Raw genomic sequence first — 19,207 nt, forward strand, 5'->3', positions numbered from 1 at the left:
AAAGGAGTGGCGCGTGTGCACGCCGCCCTACGGCATCCAGGCCACCCGGCTGACCGTGGCCGACGTCACGGAGGGAGAAGAATACCAGTTCCGCGTGTGCGCCCTCAACTCCGAGGGCGTGGGCGAGGCCGCCCACGTCCACGGCACGGTGGTGGCCGTGGACAGGCTGGAGGCGCCGGAGATGGAGCTGGACGCCGACCTGCGGAAGGTGGTGTCGGTGCGCGCCGGAGGCACCCTGCGCCTGTTCGTGGCCATCAGGGACAGGCCCCAGCCCGCCGTCAAGTGGCAGAAAGTGGACGGCGCTCTCGCCCAGCGCGCCCTGATCGACTCCACCGGCTCCTACACCATGCTGGTGGTGGACAACGTCAACCGCTGGGACAGCGGCAAGTACTCGCTGTCCCTGGAGAACGCTGGCGGCTCCAAGTCCGCCGTGGTGGCCGTGAGAGTCTTGGACACGCCCGGCGCACCCCAGAACCTGGCCGTGAAGGAGTTGACCAAGGATTCCCTGACCTGGGACGCCCCGGCGGCCGACGGCGGCTCCAAAATCACCAACTACGTGGTGGAGAAGCGGGAGTCGGTCCGCAAGGCCTACACCACCGTGGGCAGCAACTGCACGGCCAACGGCTTCAAGATCCAAGAGCTGCCCGAGGGGGGCGTCTTCTACTTCCGCGTCTGCGCCGTCAACCAGTACGGCCAGGGTCCCTCGGCCGAGACCGAGGAGGTCAAGGTGTCCCAGGTGCCCCTCCCGCCCGCCAACGTCGCCCTCAGCGACGTGACCAAGAGCAGCGTGTCGCTCTCGTGGGACAAGTGCGCCCACGACGGCGGCAGTAAAGTCATCTGCTACTACGTGGAATTCAAGCCCAAGGGCGGCGACAAGTGGGGCACGGCCTGCACGGTCAAGGCCACGGAGGCCACCGTTCCCAACCTCACCGCCGAGCAGAGCTACCTCTTCAGGGTGCTGGCCATCAACGAGAAGGGAAAGAGTCAACCCGGGGAGCTGGGCTTGCCCGTCCTGGTCAGGGAAGCGGCCATCCCGCCCTCCGTCTCTCCGCCCTTCACCGCTTACAGCGTGAAGGCCGGAGACGACTTGACCGTGGAGGTTCCCTTCGGCGGCAGACCCAAGCCCGCCGTCTCGTGGAAGAGGGACGGCCTCCCCGTCAAGCAGACCACCTCGCTGACGGTGGTGAACGGGGCCTCCTCCTCCAAGATCGTCCTGACCAAGGCCGGCCGGGAGCACGTGGGCGAGTACCAGATCACCGTGGCCAACGGCGCGGGAACGGCCACCTCCCACCTGCAGCTGGTCGTCCTGGACAAGCCCAGCCCGCCCACCGGCGTCAGGGTGGACGCCGTGACCTCCGACAGCATCTCGCTCTCCTGGTCTCCGCCGGAATACGACGGCGGCTGCTGCGTGAGCAACTACGTGGTGCAGAAGCGAGATACCAACACGCAAGACTGGCAGATGGCGGCGGGCGACGTGGCCCGGACGGCCTACAAGGCCGTGCGCCTGGTGCACGGCGCGGAGTACCAGTTCCGCATCTACGCGGTCAACCGCTACGGCAAGAGCGCGCACGTGGACTCCCCCGCCATTACCGCTCGCTACCACTTCAAGCAACCCGGACCGCCTTCCACGCCCGCCGTGAAGCTGGCCACCAAGTCTCACATGCTGGTCACCTGGAACGAACCCGTCTACGACGGCGGCAGTCCCGTCCTGGGCTACCACCTGGAGCGCAAGGAGCGCGCCAGCATCCTCTGGACCAAGATGAACAGGGGAATGATCCGGGACTCGGAATACAAGGTGGGCGGGGTGGAGGAGGGCGCCGTCTACGAGTACCGCGTCTACGCCCAAAACATTGCCGGCATCGGCAAGGTCAGCAAGGCCTCGGAGCCCGTGGCGGCGCGGGACCCCTGCGATCCCCCCGGCGCCCCCGTGGTCACCTCCGTGGGCAAAAGCTCCGTCTCCCTGTCTTGGGACAAGCCCCAGTACGACGGCGGCGCCAAGGTGTCCGGTTACGTGGTGGAGAGCAGGGAGCTCCCGGAGGGCCGCTGGACCAGGTGCAACTTCACCAACGTGCCCGAGACGCACTATCGGGTGACGGGCCTGACGGAGAACGCCCAGTACCACTTCCGCGTGGTGGCCAAGTACGCGGCCGGCCTGCTGAGCCCGCCCTCCGACCACACGGGACCCGTGGCCGTCAAGGACGACGTGGAGCTGCCCCGCATCGTGATGGACGTCAAGTACCGGGAGACCGTGTCGGTCAAGGCCGGCGAGACCCTGAAGATTCGGGCCGACGTGGCCGGTCGCCCCGCCCCCGTGCTGGCCTGGTGCAAGGACGGCGGCGAACTGCTTCCCCGAGCCAGAATCCAGATCCTTTCCACCGACACGGCCACCTCGGTGACGGTGAAGGACTGCGTCCGGGGAGATTCGGGCCGCTACGTCCTCACGCTGCAGAACATCGCCGGCAAGGTCAGCACGCCCATCCATTGCGTGGTCCTGGACAAACCGGGGCCCCCCGCCGGGCCGCTGCAGGTGACGGATCTGACGGCCCAGGGATGCACGCTGTCCTGGGGTCCGCCCCAAGAAGCCGGCGGCGCCGACATCACGCGCTACGTGCTGGAGAAGCACGAGACCAGCCGCCTGGCCTGGACGTTAATGAAGGACGACGTGACCAAAACCTATCACGCCGTGACGGGACTGCTCAAGGGCAACGAGTACGTCTTCAGGGTCTCGGCCGTCAACAAACACGGGATCGGCGAGACCTTGGAGAGCCACGCCGTCAAGGTGGCCGATCCGTACTCCCCGGCCGGCGCGCCGCTCGACGTCGACGTCACCGACGTCGCCGGAGATTCCATGAGGCTGGTGTGGCGCCCGACCGGCCAGCGACGGCGGCAGCCCCGTCGCCGGCTACGTGGTGGAGCGCCGGGAGAAGACGGCCATGCGCTGGATCCGCGTCAACCGGGATCTCATCGCCGTCTGCCACGCCTCGGTCACCAAGCTGCGCCGGGGTTGCGAGTACGACTTCAGGGTCTACGCCGAGAACGCCGCCGGTCTGAGCCCGCCCAGCGAACTGTCCGCCTCCTTCCGAGCCCTGGCCCCCTTGACGGGTCCCGCCGCACCCTCCAAGCCCAAGATTGTTCACTCTACCCGGGACAGCGTGTCCATCGTTTGGAAAGCGCCCGCCGACAGTGGCGGCGCCCCCGTCCTGGGATACGCCGTGGAATACAGGGACTACGTAGGCAAGCTGGCCAAAGAGGGGGAAGGATATGAAGAGGAGGAAGAGGAGGAGGAAGAGCTGCAGAGATGGCTGGAAGCCATGGCGCTCACCAAGAGCTTGGAGATGACAGTCACCGGCCTAAAAAACGCCGCCCAATATGAATTCTGCGTCAAAGCCATCAACAAAATGGGAAGCAGCGTGCGCAGCCGGCGCTCGGACGCCGCCGCCGCCACCGAGAGGACGGCGCCGCCCACGTTCGACGTCGACGTGGAGACGCGCAAGGTCCTGGTGGTGAAGCGCGGCCTGGCCTTCATCCTCAAGGTTCCCTTCAAGGGTCAACCCGTTCCCTCGGCCGTATGGTCCAAGGAGGGCACCGAACTGAAGGCCAGGGGAACCGCGGAGGCCAGCGACTCCGACGCTTCGCTGACCATCGAAAACTCGGGCAGGAACGACTCCGGAGAGTACCGCCTGACCATCGCCTCCGACTTGGGAGAGGCCACGTTACCGCTGAGCGTCAAGGTGCTGGACTCCCCGGGCCCCCCGCTCAACGTCAAGGTTTCGGCGGTCACTCGGGACTCGGCCGCTCTCACGTGGGAAGCCCCCGACAAGGCCTACCACGTGGAGAAGCGCGAGGCCAGCAAGAAGGCCTGGGTTTCCGTGACCACCAACTGCCACGCCCCGGCCTGCAAAGTAGAGGACCTGCTGGAAGGGGCCGTCTATTACTTCAGAGTAATGGGGGAGAATGAGTATGGAGTGGGCGTACCTCAGGAAGTGAAGGCCGGCACCAAGATCACAGGTAAGCTCCCGTCCGAGGCCCCAATCCGGCCAAATCCGGCCAAATCCGGGCAAATCCGGCCCACTCACTCCTCAATTGTCTTTGCAGAGGTGCCCAGTCCGCCCGCCAAATTGGGAGTGGCCGACGTCACCAGGGACAGCGTGACCATCGCCTGGACGCGGCCAGAGTACGACGGCGGCAGCCGAGTCAAGGCCTACCTGCTGGACGCCCTGGAGAAGGGCCAGACCAAATGGGTCAAGTGCGCCACGGTGAAGACCACCAGCCACTCCGTCAAAAGCCTGCGGGAAGGCGCCGAGTACTTCTTCAGAGTGCGAGCCGAGAACCACGCCGGTCTGAGCGAGGCCAAAGAGATGATTGCACCCGTCCTCGTCAAAGAAATTCTGGGTAATTCCCCGGCCCGCCGTCTCCGCGGCCGAGTTCATCCGTCCAATCAAATGTCACCGCCAGAGTCTTCTCTTTGACCCCGCTACGGGGCTTGTTCTACCCGGCCCCGCTGAGCCGACTTTTGCTTGAATTTTGACAGAGGCTCCAGAGTTCGACCTGAAGAACTACCCCAAAAATACCGTCTACGTGAGAGCCGGATCCGACCTGACCTTTGACATCCCGCTGAGCGGCAAGCCGATGCCAAAAGTCAGCGTGTCCAAGAACAACGTGCCGGTCAAGGGATCCAAGAGACTCTCCGCCCGGGTCACCCCCGACAGCCTGAGCGTCAGCCTGGAGCAAAGCGTCGCCGGCGATGCCGGGAAGTACCAACTGAGTGCCAGCAATGCGGGCGGCGCCAGCCAGATCTCGGTGAACGTGGTGGTGCTGGATAGGCCCGGACCACCCCTGGGGCCCGTGGAGATCCTGGAGGTGGGAGAGACTACGGCGCACCTGAAATGGACTCCTCCGGAGTACGACGGCGGAAGTCCCGTCACCAACTACGTGCTCCTGAAACGGGAAACCAGCACCCCCACCTGGACAGAGGTGTCGGCCAACGTGGCGCGGAGCCAGATCAGAGCCACCAAGCTGACCAGGGGAGAGGAGTATCAGTTCCGAGTCAGGGCCCAGAACCGTTACGGTCTCAGCGAGCACCTCGACAGCAAGCCGGTGACGATCCGGCTTCCTTTCGGTGAGTCGCCGGGCGGATTTTGTTTTCTCCGACCCCCCCTCACGCACCCTTCCCAAAGCCACCGCCAACTGACTTGTGGCTCTGCGCTTTGAATTCCAGTGGCTCCGGGGCCTCCGTCCACCCCCTGGGTTAGTTTTGTCTGTCGAGACAACCTGACCGTCTGCTGGAACGAACCGGTCAACGACGGCGGCAACGCCGTGACGGGCTACCACCTTCACATGAAGGAAAGGAGCAGCATCCTCTGGCAGAAGATCAACAAAAGCGCCATAGCGGGGAACCAGATGCGGGTCAGCAACATCTGCCCGGGTCTCATCTACGAGTTCAAGGTCACGCCGGGGTGGGCAAAATGAGCAAGACCTCGGAAGAGGTTCTGGCTATCGACGCGTGCGGTGAGTAGCCCTTCTTCTCTGTCACCTATTCGCCGGCCAAGTGGCGGCGAGGCGACGTGGTGCCACGTCCTAACCCTAATTGAAAAGCAAGTATAATGATTATCTTTGTACTGGCTCTTGACTAATTCCTTTCAGTTCACAAAGATAATCATTTTACCTGCTTTTTAATATTAAACACATTATCAATAAGCAGCCATTCTAAAAATGAGTTCATTCTTTGACTTTTAGCTTTTTGTGATGCATTACTGGTCCCCGCTTGCCTTTTTTTCTTCTCCTTGGATTTCTTCTGTTCTGAATGCCCTTGTTATTCCTCAATGAATGTTAACTGTAAGGGGCCGCCTGTGGCCCGCGGGCCGAGGTCGGAACCCCCCCGAACAAACACGACCGGGGGCGGGGCCAGCGCGTCGGTGGCGCGACGTCCGCTCGGCCAGCTAACCGGCCTAACCTAATGGCGACGCGCCGTTGTGTCCGCCACAGAGCCCCCCGCAAATGTCCGCGTCAGCGAAGTCACCAAGAACTCGGTGCGCCTGACCTGGCAGAGGCCGCCGTACGACGGCGGCAGTCAGATCAGCGGCTACAGCGTGGAGAGGAGGGATGCGGCTAGCGGAAGGTGGGTGAAGGCCAACTTCACCAACATCCCGGAGATGGGCTTCACGGCGTCCGGACTGACTCAGGACGAGACCTACGAGTTCAGGGTGTACGCCAAAAACGCCGTGGGCTCCGTCAGCAACCCTTCTCTGATCGCCGGCCCGGTCACTTGCGTGGACGCCTGCGGTGAGTGCTCCTTCCGTCCCTCTACGGCTCTCGTGGGTTTCGTCACCGGGCGGGGCCGTCATCCGCCCGCTCTGTCGCGCAGGCGCTCCGGCCATCGACCTGCCTCCCGAGTACCTGGACGTGGTTCGCTACAGAGCCGGAACCTCGGTTAAGATCCGAGTGGGAATCCTCGCCGTGCCACTGCCCGGCATCAAGTGGCTGAAGAACGGAAGGGAGCTGGTGGCCTCTTCGTCCTTGTGCGTGGAGAGCACAACGGACTCCTCGGCCATTTTGATCAAGGACGCCACGCGCCAACACACCGGCTCTTATGAGATCAAAATCAAGAACACACTGGGCTCAGCTAGCGCCACCATCGCCATGGAGATCCTGGGTAGGTGCATTATTTTTCTTCTTTTGCGGTCGCCTCTGAATAGTTGTTTTGGTTTTTAAGGCCAAGCCCACTTGACTCTTTCTCTTACAAACCCGGACCGCCGAGCGGAAGCATCAGCTTCAACCTCGTCACGGCAGACCGGATCGCCTTCCGCTGGGAGCCCGTGTGCGAGGCCGACCTGGGAGGCTCCCAGGTGACGCACTACATCGTGGAGAGGCGCGAAACCAGCAGAGTGGTCTGGGCGACCGTCTCGGAGGATCACCGGCAGACGTACATCTCGGTGGGCAAACTGGTGCGGGGAAACGAATACGTCTTCCGCGTCATGGCCGTCAACAAGTACGACGTGGGAGCCCCGCTGGAGTCGGAGCCCGTGGTGGCAAAGAATGCTTTCGGTAAGCCCGGGGAGCACCCCGGCCTTTCCGCCCGGAGCCTTTCCGCCCGTCGGGTGCCTTCGGGCAACCTTCTCACCTCTGGTTTCTGCCCGTCTCCCTCCGCCAGTCACCCCGGGGCAGCCGCACACTCCCGAAGTCAGCCTCATTACCAAGACCACCATGGTGGTGGAGTGGGAAAGTCCGGGCGTAGACGGCGGTAGCGCGGTGACCGGCTACTACCTGGAGCGGCGTGACAAGAAAAGTCTGCGCTGGTTCCGCGTTTACAAGGAGCCCATTCCCGACAACAAAAAGACCGTCTACCACCTCACCCAAGGGAACCGGTACCAGTACCGCGTCTGCGCCATCAACAGGGCCGGAGAAGGCCCCTTCTCGGAAGAATCCGACTTTTACGAGGCCGCCGATCCCATCGATGAGTCGTCCGGGTCACCGCTTTGGGGAAGGCGCCACCGAGTCGGGCGCCCTCGCCGACGACTTCTCTCGGTTTTTCCAGAATGCCCCGACGAGCCTCGCAAGCTGAAGGTGCTGGATTCCACCAAGACCTCCATCACTTTGGCCTGGTCCCAGCCCGAATGGGACGGGGGCAGCCAAGTGACCGGCTACGTGGTGGAGAAGCTGGTGGAAGGAGAGGAGGACTGGGCCACGCTCACGTCCAAAGGAGAGGTCAAGACCACCGAGTACACCGTCCACGACTTGAAGCCGGACGTCAACTACTTCTTCCGAGTTTCTGCCGCCAACTGCGCGGGCCGCGGGGAAGCCCTGCAGATGAGCGAGCCCGTCCAGGCTAAAGATATCCTGGGTAGGTGTGACTCCACGCTTCACCCTTTCTTCTGGAAGGGAAAACCGGACGTGGCAAATTGACCGGCTGTCTTCCTTCCACAGAGGAAGCTCAGATCGACTCCGACGTGGCCACGAGGACCCACTACATCGTGAAGGCCGGCAAGGACGTGGAGCTCTCGGTTCCGCTGAAGGGACGACCTTCGCCCTCCGCTTCCTGGAGCAAAGGAGACTCGCGCATCGACGACGACCCCTCCTACGAATTCCACCACTCGGACACGGCCACCGTCCTGGTTTTGCGGCGGGTCACCAAGCTGGACACCGGCAAATATAGCGTCAAGATCCAGAACGGCGTGGGGGAGCCCAAGACCCTGAGCTTGTGGGTGAAGGTCCAGGACACCTCAGTGCAGGAACCTGAGGCTGAAAGACGTGACCCGCGGAAGAGTCACCCTGTGCTGGGAGAGCCCCTCGCTGGACGGGGGCGCCGAAATCACCAACTACATCGTAGAAAAGAGGGACTCCTCCAAGAGATACTACTCGGCGGTGAACGGCAAATGCACGGAGACCAGCTGCGGCGTGGAGGACCTCTCGGAGAAGACGTCCTACTTCTTCCGCGTCCTGGCCGAGAACGAGAACGGCGTGGGCGAAGCCTGCGAGACTCCGGAGCCGGTGAAGGCCACGGAATGCCCCGGCCCCGTCAGACAAGTCTCCGTGAGGGACTCCTCCAAGACCTCGGTCACCCTGCAGTGGCTGAAGCCCGACCACGACGGCGGCAGCATCATCTCCGACTACGTGGTGGAGAGGAAAGCCGCCGCCGGCGAGGACTGGTCGCTGGGAGGGACCAGTCGCCACTGCCACTTTGAGGTCCCCAAACTCAAGGAGCACTCGGAGGTGTTCTTCAGAGTGGCCGCTCGAAACGAGAAGGGTCAGGGCGACTATGTGAAGACGGGGCCCGTCAAGGTGGCGGACTACGTCATCACCCCCGAGGCCAGCCTGGCCGAGTACCCGGACGGGAGGATCTGCGTCCGCCTGGGACACAACGTCCACCTGGAGCTGCCGTACCGGGGCAAACCAAAGCCCTCGCTGTCGTGGCTGAAGGACAACCTTCCCCTGAAGGAGAGCGAGCGGGTCCGCTTCAAGAAGACCGACGACAAATCCACCCTCACCATAAAGCGGGTGAAGAAAGAGAACGAGGGCAAGTACACCCTGACGCTGGACAACGTGATCAGCAGAAAGTCCTTCCACGTCCACGTCCTGACCCTGGGTCCCCCGTCCAAGCCCCTCGGGCCCCTCCGCCTGGACGAGGTCAGGGCGGAGAGCGTGCTGATCTCCTGGGACCAGCCCAACGACGACGGCGGCGGAGACATCGCTTGCTACACGGTGGAGAAGCGGGACGCCTCTCGCCCCGACTGGAAGATGGCCTGCTCGGCCGTGCGGGACACGCAATTCAGAGTGCCCAACCTGATCAAGGGGCTCCAGTATCAGTTCCGAGTGTGCGCGGAAAACCGATACGGCGCCAGCGAAGCCTTGCTCTCTCAGCTGGTCCTGGCCAAGCACCAGTTCAGGCCCCCGGGCCCGCCCGGCAAGCCCCTGGCCTACAACGTCACCAACGACGGCATGACCGTCCGCTGGGAGAGGCCCAGCTACGACGGCGGCACGCCCGTCCAGGGCTTCCACCTGGAGAAGAGGGAAAAGAACAGCATCCTGTGACAGAAGGTCAACGCGGCGCCCATCAAGGACAACGACTACAGGGTCCCGGATCTCATCGAAGGCCTGGAGTACTCCTTCCGGGTCTGCGCGCAGAACGACGCCGGCTGCGGCCGGGCCGGCGACGCCAGCGAGCCCGTCATGGCCGTCAGTCCCGTCGGTGAGTTTGGACCGCGGCCGCGCGCCCGTCCAGTGGCGCGTCGTTACTCCGGAAAAAATGCCTTTTGTCAGCCCCCGGGAAAAAAACAAAAATAATGATTCGAGGCCCGCGCTGTGTTTGTCAGATCCTCCCGGCCAGCCGGACTACACTGACGTGACGGCTAACTCCATCACCCTCAAGTGGGAGGCGCCCAAACGTGACGGGGGGAGCAAGGTCACCGCCTACACCGTGGAGAAACGCCAGGGCGAGGGTCGCTGGTTCAAGGCCAACTTGAGCGACGTCCACGACTGCCAGCACACGGTGACCGGCCTGACGCTCAACGAGCGCTATGAGTTCAGGGTCGTGGCCAGAAACGCCATGGGGGTGGTCAGCCCCCCGTCCAACTCGTCCGGTTTGATCGTGGTCCGAAGCGAGAACGGTAAGTGGCACGCAGAAGCCGGCTAAAAGACTGATAATGATCAAACCGTCACGGCCGCACTCACCGCGGCCTCTACACCGTGGAGGCCACCAACGGCTCCGGCAGCAAAAAGGAGGATCTCCTCATTAAAGTGCAAGGTACGAGGGAGCGGGCTCGGGGACGCTCTCCTTCTCCCCGCCCTCTTTTCGACCCACTAACCCCGAACCGGATTGTGCGACGCAGACACGCCAGGAGAACCGGTGGGACCCATCGCCTTCAGCGACATCTCCGAGGGCAGGTGCCGTCTGTCGTGGAATCCGCCGGAGAACGACGGCTGCTCGGAAATTTCCCATTACGTGATCGAGAAGCGCGAAACCTCCAAGATCTCCTGGGCGCTGGTGTCCGACAGCTGTCGCGAGTGCAGCTTCACCGCCACCAAACTCATGAAGATCAACGAGTACCAGTTCAGAGTGTCCGCCGTCAACAAGTTTGGGCTGGGCAGACCTTTGGAATCCTGCCCCGTGGTCGCACAGCTGCAATACAGTAAGTCGCGTCGCCCCACCGACACGGACATTTGAATTGAGTTGCGTTGAATTGAATGGAGCGAGCGGCGTCCAGTCCGATGCTTTTGTCGTCACCGTACATGTCTAATGAGATTTCAGACCTTCACCACAAAGTCTTGACTTGTCTCCCTTCGTTGGCTATCCCTCCTCAGCCACCCCCGATTCTCCGGGCACTCCCGACGCCACCGGGGTGACGGGAGAAAGCATCGCTTTGGCCTGGACTCCTCCCACGTCCGACGGAGGAAGCCCCATCCGCCACTACATTGTGGAAAAACGAGAGAAGAAGACCGTCCGCTTCTACAAGGTGCTCTCTAGGAAACCCATCACGGAATGTGCCCACACGGTGCTTCACCTGGCCGAGAATACCGAGTACGAGTTCCGGGTCACGGCGGTCAACGACGCCGGCGTGGGAGGGCCCAGCAACGTCTCCCTGCCCATCAAAGCCGTGGAGCCCAAAGACATCCCGTGCGCTCCGTCCGTGGTCTGCGTGTCGGACTCCACCCACTCCTCCATCAGTCTGGAATGGAGCAGACCCGCCGACGACGGCGGCTCCGACATCCTGGGCTACGCCATTGACGTGCAGGAGGGCCCGGAAGCCGACTGGACCAGAGCCAACCCCGAGCTGGTCCCGGACACCAAGTATACGGCCACCGGGCTACGTGGCGGGGTGGACTACAAGTTCCGCGTGGCGGCCGTGAATCAAGTGGGGAGGGGCGAGGACGCCGTCACCCCGGAACCGGCCCGGGCCGTCGAGAGACTGGCGCCGCCCCAGGTGGATATTGACGCCAGCTTCAAGCAGACGCATATTGTCAAGGCCGGCGGCGCCGTCAAGCTAAGCCTCCACTTCAGGGGCAAGCCCGTCCCCCTCGCCACTTGCCAGAAAGAGGAAGGGGAACTGGGCGTCGCGGCGGAGGTCACCAGTGGCGAGGGAAGCAGTACTCTCCATCTGGAAAAGTGTACCAGAAATGATTCGGGCAAATACACCGTCAACCTGGAGAACAGCAGCGGCGCCGCTCACGGCCATACCACCCTGAAAAGGCCCGATCTCGTCCGATCTCGGAAGCCAAGCATGGTTCGGCCTGTTTAGTACCTGATTGGGAAACCGCTTGGGAATACCAGGTGCTGTGAGCATCATACCCCGCATCTTTGGGAGACAAAGTTGGAAACCTTCACGTGGTGTCTCCTGAGAGGCCGCTCGCTGCGGCCTGCGAATTCCAACAAATACCACTCAGAGCTGCCAACAAGGACCGTGGCACCCTACGTTTTTCATCCAGCCGGAGACATTTGACTGCCCCTCACCTCCGACTACCCCCCGGATGAAATAATCCGCGTTCCAGTGGCAGCTCTAGCGCTATCTGAGGGCAATCCTCAGGCGCTTGTAGTGCAAAAACAAAACAAACAAACAGCAGCGGCGGCCAGGCCATGACTTTCACCGTCAAAGTCCTGGACACCCCCGGCCCTCCTCGGGCTCTAGCCTTCCGAGAGGTCTCCAGGGGTTCGGTCACCCTGGCTTGGGAGCCTCCGCTCAACGACGGCGGCGCCCGCGTCCACCACTATATCGTGGAGAGACGGGAGGCCACCCGCCGCACTTGGCAGCAGTCGGGGGGCAAGTGCGCCCAGAATGTCCTGAAGATCCAGGACCTCCTGGAGGGCGTGCCCTACTTCTTCCGGGTCTCGGCGGAGAACCAGCACGGCGTGGGCGAGGCGCTGGAGATCACCGATCCCGTGGTGGCCACGGCCGAGCCGGCGCCACCAAAGAGGTTGGACGTGGTGGACACCACAGACAGCTCGTTGTCGCTGAGCTGGCCCAAGCCGGAGCACGACGGCGGAAGCCGCATCCAGTTCTACGTGGTGGAGGCCCGGCCCCGGGGGACGGACAAGTGGGTCCCGGTCGGCAACACCAAGAACCTCTCCTACGTCATGGACAAGCTCAACAAGGGCGACGAGTATCACGTCCGCGTGAGGGCAAAGAACCAGTCGGGCCTGAGCGGACCCAGGGAGACGCCGGCCCCGGTGATGGTCAAGGAGCCTCACGTCCCGCCGGCGGCCGACCTCAGCGAGATCACCAACCAGCTGATCACCTGCAGATCCGGCAGCACCTTCACCATCCGAGTGCCCATTTCCGGCAGACCCGCTCCCAAGGCGGCCTGGCGGCTGGAGGAGATGAGGCTGAAGAACACGGACCGAGTCTCCATCGGGGTGACCAAAGACTGGGCCAGCATATCCGTCAAGGAGGCCATGAGGGGCGACGGTGGCAAATATCACCTGACCCTCGAGAACGTGGCCGGAAGCCAGACCTTCACCATCGACGTGAACGTCATGGGCAAACCCGCCGCGCCGTCGGGCCCCGTCGCCGTCTCGGCCATCACTTCGGAATCCTGCGTGGTCAGCTGGGAGGCGCCGGAAGATGACGGCGGTACGGACGTCACCAACTACATAGTGGAGAAGCGAGAATCGGGTTCCACCGCCTGGCAGCTGATCAACTCCAGCGTGAAGCGGACGTCTCTGGACATCGCCCATCTCACCGAGTACATGCTGTACACCTTCAGAGTCTCTGCCGAGAACAGATTTGGCGTCAGCAAGCCCGCCGAGTCCGAGACCATCGTGGCCGAGCACCCGTTCGGTGAGTAGAGCCCAGCCGAGCGATCATTCTTCCGCGGCAGAAGCCCCGCCCGGTGGTAACGTGCCGTCTGGACTCTTTGCAGCGCCGCCCGGGCCCCCGACCAGGCCGACCGTGTCCAATGTTTCCGCCAACGCCGTGACCTTGAAGTGGGAGGAGCCCTATCACGACGGCGGCAGCAGAGTCACCAGCTACTGGATTGAGAAGAAAGAGAGAAACAATATTCTCTGGGTGAGGCAGAACAAGATCCCATGCTTTGAGTGCTTCTACCGGGCGGAGGAACTGGTAGACGGTCTGGAGTACCAGTTCCGAGTCTACGCCATGAACGGCGCTGGTCTGAGTAAAGCCAGCGAAGCCTCCAAAGGAGCGGTCACCCAAAATCCAGTCGGTGAGTATCGCCGCCGGCACGTGACCTTACCGGAGCGGGGCTCCGCCGGGCCCGCCGGCTGACGCCGGCCCCACCGGCTGACGCCGGCCAAACTGCTCTCTTCCCAGATCCCCCGAGTAAGCCGGAGGTGACAAAAGTCACCAGGACCACGGTGTCGCTCAAATGGCCGGCTCCACTCAATGACGGCGGCAGTCCCATCGTGGGCTACGTTATCGAACGGAAGCCGTATACCCCCACGGGCGAGGGCCGCTGGCTCAAGTGTAACTACACAAATGTGACCGACACCTTCTACACCGTGACCGCTCTGGGAGAGGGAGAAGCGTACGAGTTCAGAGTCATCGCCAAGAACTCCAACCAGGTCTTCAGCAGCCCGTCCCAGTCCACGGGCTCGGTGCAGTGCATGACCGACTTTGGTGAGCCATCCTTTCCAGCAGAGTCGCCCATCGCCGGGTACACTCTATCTAACCCGCGTCGACGGTTCGGCCCCGATTATCCCGACAGAACCCCCGAAGGCTCAGCTGGACGGAAAACTCCTCTCTGAAGTGGTTCTGGTCAGAGCGGGATCCGATCTGGTCCTGGACGCCGCGGTGGGCGGCAGACCCGAGCCCAAGGCTTCCTGGTCCAAGGGCAACAGGGAGCTGGACCTGTGCGAGAAGTACCACTTGCATTACACGCCCCAGCGGGCCACGGCCGTGGTCAAGTTCTGCGACAGGGACGACAGCGGCAAGTATATTCTCACCGTGAGGAATGCCAGCGGGACCAAGACTGCCGAGGTCAACGTCAAGGTGCTAGGTGAGCGGGGGCCCCCCTCGCCACTCCTCGTCCAATTCCCGCCGGGGCCGCCAGGTGACCGGCGGCGCCGCCGCGTCCCTTCTTTGCAGACACTCCGGGGGTATGCCAAGGCGGCATCCAGATCGGCGGGCTGACCGAGGAGTCGTGCACCCTGAGCTGGAAGCCTCCCCTGGAAGACGGGGGCGACGAGGTCTCTCACTACCTGGTGGAGAGGAGAGACACCAACAGACCTGGGTCTTCATGAATGCCGAGTGCAAGGAGCTGACCTGCGCCATCAGAGGCCTGTTCAAGAACACCGAATACTTGTTCAGAGTGCGTGGGATCAACAAGTACGGCGCCGGAGTCCCGCTTGTCTCGGAGCCCGTGCTGGCCAGAAACACCTTCAGTGAGTTCCCCCGTCCGTCCCAGCTCCGTCATACGCTCCGGGGGCGAGCGAGCGACACTCGCCTTCCCACCAGAGTCCTCTTTCCCACCCGGGCCTCGAACAAAGCTCTCTTTTTTTCTCCAGCCGTGCCGAGTCCACCCGGCGCCCCAGAGATCCTGGCGTCCGGAAAGGACTTTGCCAGCGTGGAGTGGCTGAAGCCCGAGAGCGACGGCGGCAGCCCGTTGACCCACTACCTGCTGGAGAGACGGGAGAAGAAGAGCGCCCGCTGGGTGAAGGTGAACAGGAGCGGAGCACACTTGGACACCTCGCTGAAAGTCTCCGGTCTGACGGAAGGGAGCGTTCAGAGCAGTTCAGAGTGACGCCCATCAACAAGGCCGGAGAGAGCCAACCCAGCGAGCTTTCTCTCTACGTCGTGTGCAGAGTGCCGACGTGTGAGTACCCCACCGGGGAGTCGTCTGGGACCCCCTTAGGTCCGACGCCGCCATCCTTTTGGTCATCCCGGCGTTTCCATCTCTTTACCACCGCTGCTCTTTTCCGGTTTAAAGGCACCCCCTCTGCTAGCTCAACTGACCTCATTTGACCTCCGCCCAACAGAAACGCCCGACTTTGACCTGCCCGACGACTTGAAAAAGACCGTCTGCCTGCGTGCCGGCGGCTCCCTCCGCCTCTCTGTTAACGTTAGCGGGCGTCCCGCGCCGACCGTGGCCTGGACCAAGCCGGGCGTCGATCTGAACAACCGGGGCTTCGTGGAGGTCACGCGCAAGTCCACCACGCTCATCGTCGACAAGGTCCACCGCTACGACGCGGGCAAATACACGCTGGTCGCCGAGAACTCTGCCGGGAAGCGGGAAGTCTTTGTGGTGGTCAAAGTCTACGGTGAGCCATCGCCGTCCCTCGTCCGAATGCCGTCGTGGCCGTCTCGGCACTCCTCGGCCGACGACAAACTCTGAATCCTTCCAGACACGCCGGGACCGACGGGAGCCATCCAGGTCAAGGAATTGACCAGAGAAGCCGCCACCATCACCTGGGAAGCGCCCACCGTGGACGGCGGGGAGCCCGTCAACAACTACATCATCGAGAGGCGCGAGGCATCCATGAGGGCCTACAAGACGGTGACCTCCAAGTGCAGCAAGACCTGCTTCAAAATCCAAGGCCTGCTGGAGGGCACGCTGTACTACTTCCGAGTCCTCCCGGAAAACATATACGGCGTGGGCGAGCCTCGCGAGACCCCGGACGTGGTCCTGGTTTGCGAGGTCCCTCACCCGCCGGCAAAACTGGAGGTGACGGACGTCACCAAGAGCAGCGTTTCCTTGGCCTGGGAGAAGCCCGAGCACGACGGGGGCAGCAGAGTGACCGCCTACGTCTTGGAGGCCTGCCAGTTTGGCGGCGACAAATGGATGAAGGTGGCCTCGCTGAAGATGACCGACTTTGAGCACACGGTGGAGAAGGTGAACGAGAAGGAGCAGTACTCCTTCCGAATCAAAGCCGTCAACAGCCGAGGTGCCAGCCAGGCCAAGGAGCTGGTGGCGCCCGTGACCGTGCAAGAGCAAAGAGGTGAGTGCTGGGGTGAACCCCAAATGTTTACTGGCTCTCTGCAGTCCTTGGCCTTTTTTTTTGTAATCCTTTGATTTGTCTCTGCCAGTCATGCCCGCAGTGGATTTCAGCAGCCTCCCCCAGAAGAGCATTCACGTGCTGGCCGGCAAGACGCTGGAGCTCCACCTGCCCATTGTCGGCAGGCCTCCCCCGTCCTGCCTCTGGTTCCTCGGTGAGGACAGGATCAAAATCACCGAGCGTGTCAAGATCCAGAGCGGCGGCAAGTTTTCCAAACTCACCGTCTCGGACGCAACCATCGCCGACACCGGCGACTACGCCCTGGAGCTGAAGAACGCCGTCGGGGTCACCACCGAGGTCGTCCGAGTTGTCGTCCTCTGTAAGGAAAGCTTTCATTTGTCGTAACCCGAGCCGGACGTGGCGCCGGCTTTGGGACGAGCGGGTGGCTTGGAACTGACGGAATATCCTCCCTTCTCAGCCAAACCCGACCAACCCCAAGGAGCCATCCGATTGGACGAGATCGACGCCACCTCCGTCACCTGTAGCTGGGATCCCCCTCTCAGGGACGGCGGGGCTCCCGTCAGCGGCTACGTGGTGGAGCAGCGAGACGCCCACCGACCGGGCTGGGTGCCCATTTGTGGGTCGGTCAGCCGACCCACCTTCAAATTTCACAACCTGATCGAGGGAGACGAGTACGTCTTCCGCGCGGCCGCCTTCAATCGCTACGGCGTGGGGGAATTCTCGCAGTCTGGCATCGTCACCTGCAAGAGCTTGACAAGTAAGTGCTCCTCCTCTATGGCCGTGAAGGCCGCCACCCCTTTTGGGAGGGGGCGGGCTGGCGTTAGCCCGTTCACCCGCACTCGCCTGACACCGACCGGTAGACAGCAGGGCTGTGGAGAGAAAAATGCGTCCTTATGGTACCACGTGCGTCGTGCGTAACCCCCTTAACCCGCTGCCCTCCAAGCTAGGCGTGGACAGAAGCCAACCCGCTGTCCATCTTCAACAGATGTTTCCGGATCTCCCGGACGACCCACCGTCTTTGACGTTTCACGCGACGGAATGACCGTGGCGTGGAACCCGCCGGAAGAGGACGGCGGACTGGAGGTTTCCGGTTATATCATTGAGCGCAAAGAAGTCAGGTCTGACAAATGGGTGCGAGCCAACAGGAATCCCATCACCATGACCAGATACCGCTCGACAGAGTTAACTGAAGGTCTGAAGTACGAGCACAGAATTCTGGCCGTCAACGCCCGCGGAATAAGCAAACCGAGTTTGCCTTCCAAACCGGCGGTGGCAGCGGATCCCATTGGTGAGAGACCGCCCAAATCCCCCCCGTCTCATTGAAAGAATCTGGTGGGAGTCGGTAAAAAAAAAGAAGGATTTTGCACTCCAAAAATGTGAGTTTTTTTTGTTGTTTTCTCGGTCAGATCCACCCGGTTGTCCGCAGAACCCTCGGATTACAGAAACCACCAAGTCGTCCGTATCGTTGGCCTGGAGTCCCCCCGATGACGAGGGAGACGCAAAAGTGGACGGCTACCTGATCGAGATGCAGAAGGCGGGCACCGTGGCTTGGCTCAAATGCAACACCACTCCGTCTCTGATTTGCGAGTACACTTTGTCCAACATGCCGCAAGGAGACCAGTTCAAATTCCGAGTGCTGGCCTGCAACGCCGGCGGTTGCGGCGAGGCCGCCGAAGTACCCGGGACCGTCTCGGTCACCGAGATGTCGGGTGAGCCGGCGCGCCGGGCACCGTCCAAACGCCTGGTCTTCGGCCAGCTGGGCCAAAAGTCTCACGCCTTGTTCTACTCCCACAGAACCTCCCGATTATGAACTGGAGCTGAAATACAAGGATGTGTACGTGGTTCGCCACGGCGGCGTGGTCCGGCTCTCCCTCCCCGTCAAGGGAAAACCTCCCCCGAATTGCTCGTGGTCCAAGGACGGCGCAGTCGTGTCCAACAGGGCCATGGTGGCGCACACCGAGGACACCAGCGAACTGGTGATCAAAGGGGCCGAGAGGACCGACTCGGGTGTTTACGAGCTCCTCCTTCAGAACAAAGTGGGCAAGAAGAAGGCCCAAATTAAGGTCAACGTCATCGGCCGCCCCGGCGCCGCCGAAGGACCGTTGACCTACGAGGAAATCCAGGCAAACTCGGTGAAATTGTCCTGGGGGGTGCCCGGCGACAACGGCGGCGCCGAGATACTGGGCTACATCGTGGAACGGGGGGAGGTGTGCAGGAACGCCTGGTACACCGTGGACGGCAGGGTGACCGATACTCAGCTAGTGGTCAAAGGCCTGAAGGAGGGGACAGAATACCACTTCAAGGTTACCGCCGAGAACACTTAAGGCATCGGTCCCTCTCTGAAGTCGGCGCAGCCGCTGGTTCCCCGGACTCCGCTCTGTAAGTATAGAGTAGAAGTGAATCACCGGCCCCCCGTGAGTCCCGTGAGTCGTTGACGTCTGCTCTGCCAAACAGGCCCGCCGGAACCCTCCGGCGCTCCGCCCGAGATCATGGATTTCACCAAGAACTCGGTGGCACTGGCCTGGTCCCGACCAAAGGACGACGGGGGTTCTCGCGTCACGGGTTACTACTTGGAGTACAAGGAGGTGGCCTCCGAGCAATGGCGCCGTCACTCCGCCCGGATTCTCTCCACCATGTTCACGCTGTCCGGACTCACAGAGGACGTGGACTATCATTTCCGCGTGGTCGCCCTCAACGATATCGGCGAGAGCGAGGCCGGACCCGCCTCCGATTCCGTCGTGTGCAAAGATCCCTTCGGTGAGTACCGCTCCCACGTGCCAAGTGGCGGACTAAGCCTAGAGCACG

General features: G+C 62.4%; 2 pseudogenes; both read left to right on the plus strand.

The window, feature by feature from the left end:
• The window catches only part of LOC144211948 (titin-like), a 39,798-nt pseudogene that overhangs the window by 11,835 nt on the left and 8,756 nt on the right, over window positions 1-19,207 (plus strand).
• Window positions 11,658-11,776, plus strand: LOC144212128 (5S ribosomal RNA; annotated as a pseudogene).

This window comes from Stigmatopora nigra, chromosome 18 (assembly GCF_051989575.1).
Source record: "Stigmatopora nigra isolate UIUO_SnigA chromosome 18, RoL_Snig_1.1, whole genome shotgun sequence".
NCBI lineage: Eukaryota > Metazoa > Chordata > Actinopteri > Syngnathiformes > Syngnathidae > Stigmatopora > Stigmatopora nigra.